This window comes from Numida meleagris, chromosome 10 (assembly GCF_002078875.1).
Source record: "Numida meleagris isolate 19003 breed g44 Domestic line chromosome 10, NumMel1.0, whole genome shotgun sequence".
Classification (NCBI taxonomy): Eukaryota; Metazoa; Chordata; class Aves; order Galliformes; family Numididae; genus Numida; species Numida meleagris.
Genome location: NC_034418.1, coordinates 7,762,570 through 7,773,030, shown reverse-complemented (window position 1 = coordinate 7,773,030; position 10,461 = coordinate 7,762,570).

The window sequence follows — 10,461 nt, the reverse complement described above, 5'->3', positions numbered from 1 at the left end:
AATGTAGCAGACCTGCTCTAATTTTGCTGTATTGAATACAGCTCTTTTAGATAATCACAAAATAATCTTAGTTTAGGTAGCTAGGAGGGAGATAGAAGAGATGTAAAAGACAGTCTTGTAACTATGAACATTTATGTGAACTGTTTACCTTACATAAATTAAACCTTACGAATCAACCAACATAAGCTCTCCAAACTTCCTTGACTTCACTTACAATTTATGTTCTATTTTCTCAATGAGCATTTATTTCCAGTAGATTTCTATTACATTCAACTAACTTTAAAACAGAGGTGGCCTCTGGATATTTCCATCAGCATATGGTGAAAGAGATGGGCAATCTAAATACAAACTATCCTGAAGACTGATCACAGAAGACAAGAGAATATATATTTCTGGAGAGTCCTTCAAGGAGTAGAAATTCAACTGTAAATATAATGTATGTGGTGCAAATGTAGTTACATCATCCAAACCGTATCAAATCTTACATGTTGACAAACAGCTACCAACAAAATGGCAGAGTGAAGCAATTCAAAATGGAAGAGGAATTTAACCAAAGAACCCCATGATCAAGACTAATTCTAAAAAATAATACTACTTTCAGGGCAGCATTGAAGTAACTTGATAGGAGAGTTGTCTATTTTCAACTACTCCAACAACTGTAAATATTATTCTCTTATCTCCAGTTCTTCAAGCAAGTGAATTTATGCTAATTTAGACACTATCTGTGACAAACTCCATTTCAACTTTCCACACGTCTTTAAAACATAACATTCACTTCTAAATGGAAAATAATGTTTTATCATCAGTTTACCAAGTGCTGATTCTTCTTTTGTTCTACTATACAGAAAAAATCAAGCCCAGAGGAACGTTTCTCAGATGGATGTGAATTCTACCAGTTACTATTGAATTTTTTTTCTTTAAATAAATTGGCCCTCCTTTAGACCGTACATTTGCTTTCTAGTATGATAGATGATGATGCCATATAAATGAAAACTCAGTTCATTTACATTTTAATTAGTGCAGAATCATAACAACTTGCCACACTAGAGTACAGCATATCATACAGCACATTATCTATACAACATGGCAAATAACAGTTCCTCGGTGTCAGTGTGAAGCCATGTAATAAGTCTTATATGCTTTGTTCCAGGCAAATTACATCCTAAAGAATGGTATTTATTCTGCAGAGGTAGGTTAACAGTATCACTGACCTGTTGGTGACTGTCAGGCTCAGAGCCCACATATCCATGAGAGAAAGAGGTGGCACTGGCTGGCAGCTATATGCTGGGTGGAGCAAAGGACACGACTCAAAGGGTAGAAAGGGTATTTTCAGTTCAGCAGATGCTTGGTGATTTCTTTATGTTTTCAAAGGTCAGTTACACTAAGCTGGATCACTGATCTCTAACCAACTCTCCTTCAGTTACAGTTCAAAAAGGAACAGAGGGTAGGGAAGGCAGCAGGCAAACAGGGTTACAAAGATGCAAAAAGTGAAAAAAGAGCCCACTACAATACAGACACTTAGAAAGCGCTTTTATGAGGAAAGTGAGTCCAGTACAGCTTATTTCTGTTATTTATCTGGTGTGAGCTGGTGCCGACCTTTATCTCTCCTGGTATGACTAAGGCAGCAAAACTTCCAAGGACTTCCCTGCCATCCCCAAGGTATAGACTACACAGGTCTCTGCAGCCCAGATCAAAGCCAGCACCGAGTGAGCTTCCCTGACCTACACACCCAGGGTACCCATCTGAAAAACCATGAATGTTCCAAGAAGGGGATCCAGAGAAGCACCCACGCTGATTTCAAATATCCACGTGGTGGTCAGCTGGGTAGACTCTCACTATCGATTACTACCAGGTCAAGCAGGACTGGCATTTTAATCACTAACGAGCTTAAACAATCATATGTGCTAAACACCTGAGAATAAAAAGCCTGTGAGCCTGAGTGAGGACAAATTAACATTCATCATTTGCTAGCACTTCACCATTTTCAAGTGAAAACTAATTTTCCCCCATAGTCAGTAAGCCACAAATATATTTATTCTTCTAACAAAGGCAAGTTTCCACCTCATCTTTAAGCCATATGCGCAGAAAAACTGGCACAAAACTAATCTGTTTTTAATCAATAAATTAAAAAATATTAATCATAAGAGGGCCTAATTTCTTAAAATGCACAACTTTCCCAAATCCCCACAGTAAAATCTCACCCAGGGCCAACGGGTCTTTTTTCAGAGCAAGGCCAGCAGTTGTGCCACGTGCTCCTCAGTGCTGGAAATGCCCTCACTGTAAGGCAAGGTATGAGAAACCAATTGCCTTCTCCCCATTGTCTTTAAAGATTTCCAACATTAAACTGCAAAAGAAATATAGGTCAACACACAGCATTTTTTGGAGAAAAAGACACACAACATGCAGTAACAAGAAGAATAGTGCTTCCTTTCTGTAGAAATTTAGTCCAGGTCATCAGGCTAGTATTAAGTCTGTCCTGCTTCAGCCTTGTATAGGATTTGCTATTAATAAATACATATATAAAGGAGCTCCCTGTTGTACTACATGTAGAAGTAAATTGAATCCTTGAGAACTATATTGCACAAGGACAGATGTGAACTGGAGCTTTAGGAGTTCCTGGTTAGACTTGCAAGTCTCCTGCAAAATAAACAATTCCATCCTTGCAAATTCTTTAAACCCTGCAGTCAGCCTCTGCAAACTTCTGTTGGTAGTATTTTAAAATATTGTTTATCAAAAATTAAATCAAGAAAGAAAAAGATGCATGACTAATTCAAGAAGATATGTATATACGATGGAAAAACATTATTTTCTAATCTTTAAAACTTAAACTCTTTGAAGAGTTGCCAAGTTGTTTCTTGAGCATGGTAGAGGAGCAAGAATAATAGACAGCATGCTAATTCTCACCAAGGGACTAACATTCCTGCCACCTTTCAGCCTCCTGAAGTCTACACAGATGCATGAAAATCAGCTGGCAGGGAGGAACCCGGTAGGAATCTGTGTCCTTTATCACTTCATTTTTGTCAAATTATGATTTTTTTTTTTTCTAGTTAAAAGGTGGAGTTACTTGATAAAACAGGAGATAAACACACAGTCTAATATATTCTTCATTCACAGGAATAAGACTGATAATTAGTAAAGCTAAGATCAATTTTAATGTCAGTCCAGTAACTCTTGGAACCCTTTACTAGAGGTTTAATCATTGTCAAGATATTGAAAATAGTTTAATGAGAATTTTGAGATAAAAGGAGAATGATTAAGCAGATGTCCCTGAAATTAAAACTGACTTTTCCTGTACAAAGAAATCCTCAGATCAAACTCTGTGGATTTACTTCCATAATTTCAGTGAAAGCTCTTCAATATCTATTTGCTAGAGTCATAGGCACTTCCCTTTCTACCTCTGACTGCAGTGAATCTTAGACAAGGAAGGGAAATGTGCACCAGCTTTTTCTGATGTAGCACAGTGGGCATCACCAAGACGCGTGGCAGATACTTTTCCAGGACTGAGTTTTAACAAGGGACAAATGAGTGCCCATGGCAGTTCCTTTGCTTTGCGGACTAAATCTTGAAAGGGCAGGATTGGAGCTTTCTCCTCTACCCCAGTCACCGAGCACATAAGGAAGACAGGCTTTATCCTGGCATCTGATTGCCTCCTGCATCACTCTCCAGAAGACAGGCACAAAAAATGGCAGAAACCTGCAGGAACCTTGCTATTCCTCACCGAGTTATTTTGCAGACCCCAGCTTCCAGGCTTCTTTGAAAATCTGATGCCTGAATTTTCTGAATTGTTTCTTCACACATAGATTTCTCACAATAAATCTTTCAGTAGTGAAAGAAAAATAAATGGTGTTTGTAACAGCAAACATTCACAAAGGTCTCAATCTCATTTTAAATGTAAAGAATGAGTGAATGTTTTCAGTCTGACATTAATTACCACTTCACGTCAATGAAAGTTCTCACTGTGCGTATCTAAATCAAAATGGCAAACACTAAAAAGAGCCACAGTTCCACCAAGCATGTCATCCCACTGGCTCAGCCAGCAGAAGCTGGGACAGTGCAGAGAGCTGAGAAGAGCTGGTTAGTTGCCCACTGCCTGTGGGGCACCCATCCTGCCCCATACTTGGCTTTAAATGGATGCAAGCACTGGGCTGTGCTGGTACAAGACTGAATACTGCCTGCAGTTTGAAAACACAATGTCTTGTTGAAGAGTGTGTTCTAGGCATACTAACCAGTGGTCATCTCTGCTTTGCCATCACCTTAAGCAGCTTTCACACTGATAGGTAGCCTCATCTAGGCATATAGCAATCCCACAGGTAAACACAGAAGGAAGGCTCTTTTTAAGGTAGGTTTCCTAATTTTGCCTTTTTTACTTGGAAAATGGTCTGGACTGAATCTTACATTATGCAATCATCAAATGATATATTTGGTAACTTTCAGGTAACTTTCATATCTTAAACACAGACAAAAGCTTTTCTGAATACAAAAATCAACACTTCATACAAGAATTATGTTTTAAATGAATGGTATAATTTTTTTTTTTAATAACCTGCAGCAACTCTCGTTGTTTGATTCATGTTTTTTCTATCACAGACTTTATTATCTATATGTAGATAAAAATAATTAGAATTGTTTAATGCCTAGAAATAAATACTGAAAGTGGAAAATACTCACACATTGGGAAACAGCTTAACAACAAGACAGGAAAATGGGCAAAAAAGATGCCACTTCTCATGTTCAAAAGGAAAAAAAAAACTTTTTTTTTTTTGTATCAGTACCTCCAGCACACACCAAGTTATCAAACACGGCCCAGAAAGAGAAAATAATTAAGCATAACCTTAAAGAGCTTAACAAATTCCTGTCCAAATTCAGTGAAATGCAGAAATACAAGCAGACCTGGATGAACTTAATCGGCATTAGACTGGCTCTCCAGTTACTGAAGTATCTTTACAAAGCTCTCAGGCAATGTCGTCTCTGCCTAGCTTTACTTGTACCAAGAGAGGAAAATGACAACCTAGATAAACAAGAAGAATTTATCATTAGAATCTTGGCAATTGCATATGCCAGTTAAACTCGAAGACCAGCGTCATGTTTTTAAACACTCAGTGTTTAATGAAAATTTCATTTCACATTTACACATTCAGTATATTATCCTGAAATTTTCACAGCACCTTCTAACTGTGCTTATAAATAGCCTTGTCCTTACTCTTTAGACTCTTTAGAAAACACTCCTTAAGTTCTTAGTCAATAGCACATTACTTGGCATTTCGTAACAAATCTACAACACTGAATTCCAGATCATACTTTTGCACAAGTAGCTACGTAAATGACAAACCTGGCTGCGGCCCACACACGGCCCAGCACAGCCCACACTGCGGCCGCCCCCCGCCCACGCCATCATGGCGGCAGCTCAGCCCCTCAGCACAGCCCACCCCTTGAGGCCTGAAAGCAGGGCGCAAGGCACAGTGCGGTGCTAATTCAAGTTAAAAATTAATCATGTCTCTTTACCAGACCATTGTAAGACCTCTCTTACCAGAGAGAAATACCCCTCACTTCACAGTCACACTTTGTTTGTGTCATCACCTTTTGGCAGTATATACATTTGCAAGCAACTGCTTTGAAGGATGAAGCACAGGAAGAGTAAAATTTCATTAAAAATTTCTATTGAACACCTTGAGACCTCATGGAGAACTGCAATCACTGCCATCGAACCAGACTGATGCGTTAGTTTCACAAAAACAAGGACACAAATCCCACCAGTTTTGTGTTTTTGCTGCTCTTTTATGTTTTAATGAAAAAGTTAAAGATTAAAATAATTTGTTATTTTATATACGATAATTATACTATATATTTTTTTATGAGGGCTACTCTGAAAGTAATGCCTCCTGTTTTACAGTGTAGGCCCACAATGTCAAAGGCAGATGATGGTGGTGCTGGGGCAGCAGAGACTGAACCTGCCCACCCATATTCCATGACATGTTGTTGCCATGTGACAGATGGCAGCAGAGGGGCAATCTGACAGAAAGGCATCTGACATGGGAGCATGGATTAAGTAAAGATGTGTCACTGCATTCCTCCGTGTGGAAAAAGTTGCCCCCTTGACATTCATCAGCACTTACTGAAAGTTTGTGAGACCCATCAGTGGATGTGAGCACAGTGAGGCAGCGGGTGGTGCATTTCAGCAGTAACAACAGAGACAATGGGTCACCTCCCATGGTGCAATTTTTTTTTTTTTTTTTTTTACAAGTGAGGCATGCAGCTCTTACTCATTGCTGGTGACAATACATAGCAAATGGTGGTGACTATGTGGAAAAACAGTGTTCTGTAGCTGAGAATTTACTCTATCAAACAGTGTTATTGTACTCTTTGTATCTGTTGCAATTTCCGTGGAAATAAACAGGCAGGTATTACTTCAGGAGTGACTTACGTATATGTAGCCCAACAGGATTCTTCTTCACTCAGCGCTGCCCAGGCAAGCCAAAAGGCTGGACACACACGGACTACTATATGTTCAAAACAGACAGATCTACTTAAATATGTTTTAATAGCTACATAACCTTGGAAAACACTTCCATTCAATAAGTGACTTACAGTTAGAGGCAAGAGAAACATTACTGGGAGAAAGCCACTTTCTATACACCTGAAAAAAAAAACCATTCTAAAATTAATCAACTGAAATGACCAATCTTGACCAATACCAGGATGCCTGCAAACCCAACCTAAGGTCTCTCCCATTTCCTTCTTCTCGTGCACTCCTACAGAACAAGATTCCCCAGGGGGAACTTCTATCACTCCCCACCAGAGACATTTCCGTCTCTCTTAACCACCCTAATTTTAATTTTTGGCTCTTTTTGTCTGTTACTGCTTTCCTCTAGGCAAAGAGGATATTGCTTCACAGATGTTCTACAACATTGTATGGTTTAAGGGCAAGGATTGCACCTTATGCATTTGCCTTGCACCTGACCCCATGAGACAACACCACCAAGCAGAAATACAAGCAGCACCATAAAAAAAACATCTGTGGTAGGCTGCTTTGTGAAAGTGATTGGCAGAGCAAGCACTTACATCCATGCTGCAATTTGAGACAGAGCATGCAGAAAGAACAAGGAAATTAGCAATTAATGCTGAAAGCAGCTGAAGAGCCAAATGACCCAGAGACTTATGCGCCCCATAGGCCTATGGAGTTTTAATGCTCTGGTTGAAGTTGAGAAGAACAAAACCTTCAGATGAGAAAAATGAAGTTTGTCAGGAAGAGTTGGATGTTCAGCAGAGGAAAATAGTAAGAGCTTGTTCACAGCAGGAGATAACCCAGCGGAAACATAGCTCCCCATTTCTTACACCTTTGCTATGTACTTATTCAACATTAGCTTAGCATGTAGAAAGCATAATTTGAAACAAAGCTGAAAGACCACACTGCAAAAAAGTTAGTTTGGATCTTTTTGGTGGAAAATAAATACTTAAAAATACTGTTTCAACAAATTCCAATTTCCGTGGACAAAATGTACTTGCAATAAAAATAGGTATGTGGTTTTTGTATACAGAAACTAACAGCAGGAGGGATGAAATGTGCAGAAAACTTTCTGATGCAAAAGTAATTCATCTTTCGATTTGTCTGGTACAAGAAAAAGACTATCTAATTTACATTAAAATCACCAAGTCTATTAAGCAAGGAGAATTTGCCCAGGACACTGCTTTCAGCCTTTTAAGAGCATTAAGAGGCAGTGTGAGGTCAGAGGAGGCCTCACAGCCCCTTTGGACACCACAGGGCAGGCACCTGGAAGCATGGTGGGAGCCATGCAAGAGGCAGAGCAACCTGTGCCCTGCCCCTAAGCAGAACGCAGCCTTGCTGGGTAGTTCTAGTTTGGACAGGTGTACTAACAAAAAATGCATGGTATGACAAGAAAATGTGCCTCACTTTCACACATCTTACTTCCACTTAAGAAAGCAATGGCTTAGGACGAATTCTCCCTTGAAGTTTACCATTCCCACACATTTTGAGACAGAAAGCCATTCCAGTTGCAACAGGTTCAACCAGAAACTATGCAACTCTTTACAAATACAACACAGAAGTAGTTGCTATCACCAAAATAAGGCAGCAGTTTCAGAAGAAACATATATATACACTCAATAAAAATATACATAAGCAATCTGGAGAACTTATTGCTATAATAAATAGAATTGCTCAGTAAGTTTATTCTTACCTTTATATGTTGTGTTGTTTTTAATTGTAAACAATGAAAAAAGTTCTGTAAAATAAGTACAGCCAGCTCTACACAGCAATTTATAATTGTATGGTATCACAATAGTGCAACAAATGAAAAATGAGGATTTTATTAATTTCCCAGTAACCATACACTGCTGCACACTGGTCCCAACCTGAACAGAAATAAATCAGTGTCCTGGAAAGATGATCTTGCACTGGAAATAAGCAGTAATAATCCAATAGTGACTCCTTTGTTAAGGAATCTCAACCAGAAAAAACTCTTTGAAATGATCAATTCCATTAAAAGCTTTAATGAGATTACCAAATTTAATTACTTTTCTGTGCTGCATTAATTTATAAAGGGTGGGTCCTCAATCTGAACATTTAATGGTTTCTAGAAATAGCAAACGGCATTTGAAAGGAAGCAGAATGGTCTTCATTTCTTCCTTTTTTTTTTCCTTAATTGAAATAATCTAGCACCACTAGGAGCCCTTTGGGCAAGATTTCTAGGAGCACTTCTGCGCCCCAAAAGGCTGATAGTTTCCTAGGTGTCTACTGTAATTGCCATATGCTCAAAGACCTTCAAAACGTTCCCTTCTGTTTGTTAACCATACAAAATGAATGAACAAGGTTACATTTATGCTGTTTCAGTATTATAAATGTGATTTTACAAATTATCCCACTAGAAAAGATAAGTAGATGTCATTTTTAATACATAGCAAGATGCATTCCTAACTAGATTAAGCAGCTGTTAACATTATTTTTCTGCACAGCAAGAACAAATGTCTACGCTAACTAGACCTTAAAAGAAGAGGCAATCCCATTTGGTGCACACTGTATATATTTGATTTTATTCCACAACAGGATTCAGGAGGAAATTAAAAAAAGAACTAGATAAGGGAATTAATTTGCAGCAGTACTGCAGACATGCAACAGTCACAAATGCATAAGAATTTTAAGGAAGTTAGGAAGTCTTTAAGAAGAATATAACTTGACTCAATTCCAGTGCCAACATTTTCCAATCTAAGAGTGGCAACTAAGTGAAAAAGAACAAAACAACAACAACACAACCAATAAATACCCCCACCAGCAAACTCAGGTACATGCAATAGTTGAAAATTCTCTCGCTGAAAACAGAAAACTATTTATTCCCGGAGATTTTTTTTTCCACATCCCCTCTGCTCAATTTTCCAGCAAGACATCATTTTGCTGAAATGCAGAGTTGAATCAAACCACTGTTCCAGGAAATTCAATGACAGTACCAACAACGGAACAATAGACAAGGTGAGACCGATACACAGCACCAAAAGCTGGGAATGAAACTTGCAGGAAGCTGCTAAACAGCAGCTACGCTCTGTAGGGCTCAGTCTTTACTTAGATGATTCTACCAAGCTAAAAGTAATAAAACAACCATAATAAAATTTCAAGCAACAGGATTCTATAGTAATGAAATATGTTATATTAGCCAACACAAGAAATACCCGAAGGATTTTGTGAATGAGCCTGTTTCTTCAGGTTTTCTGAACACTGGCTTTCTGTAACATTAATAGAGTTATGATTCTCTATGGTGGTTAAAATAATTGATATCCAGGAATTCATTTCTTATTAAATGATGCAAGACAATCCCCTTCACACCGTGCTGAGAGCATGCCTGCTTAGAAGGGAGCACTGAGGCTCCACAGTGTCTGATCCCCTCTCCTCATGTGGCCACACTGAGTGCCACGTTCTGCATGGCCCCACGTGTCCAGCACTGCCCTGATGGTGCACACAGCATTCCAGGCAGCGTCCTGCTACTAAAGTAACTCGGGCAACCACATAAGGCCTTCTAAAAAACTTATAATCTAGCAAACAGATGGCTTTGTTCATAAAACTGTGTGTGGGAATCACAGATCAGAGTTCTCACCTTGCCCAAATGAGCTTTCTCTGCAAGGTGTACTGGAAAGACACTTGCATAGCGGTAATTTCAGAAACTTAAGTATAAACAACTATTAAGAGCTGCAAATGAAATGGCTAATCAACAGTGATCCTGAAGTTATGCTCCTGCATAATAGGATTGAGCCTGTTTTGGATCACTGCAGGAAATTTGCTATTTCAGTAATGCAGTATAGGTTAGTTGGAGTATAATAGCTAAATAGACAGCTGAACTTAATTAAATAGCTTTGTTTCTAGTACAAAGACCCCTGCATTTGTACACATCCAAGCTCTCCCACAAGTGCCATTCCTTTCACCTCTATCCCAGGATGGGTGGTGGTTGCCACACTCCA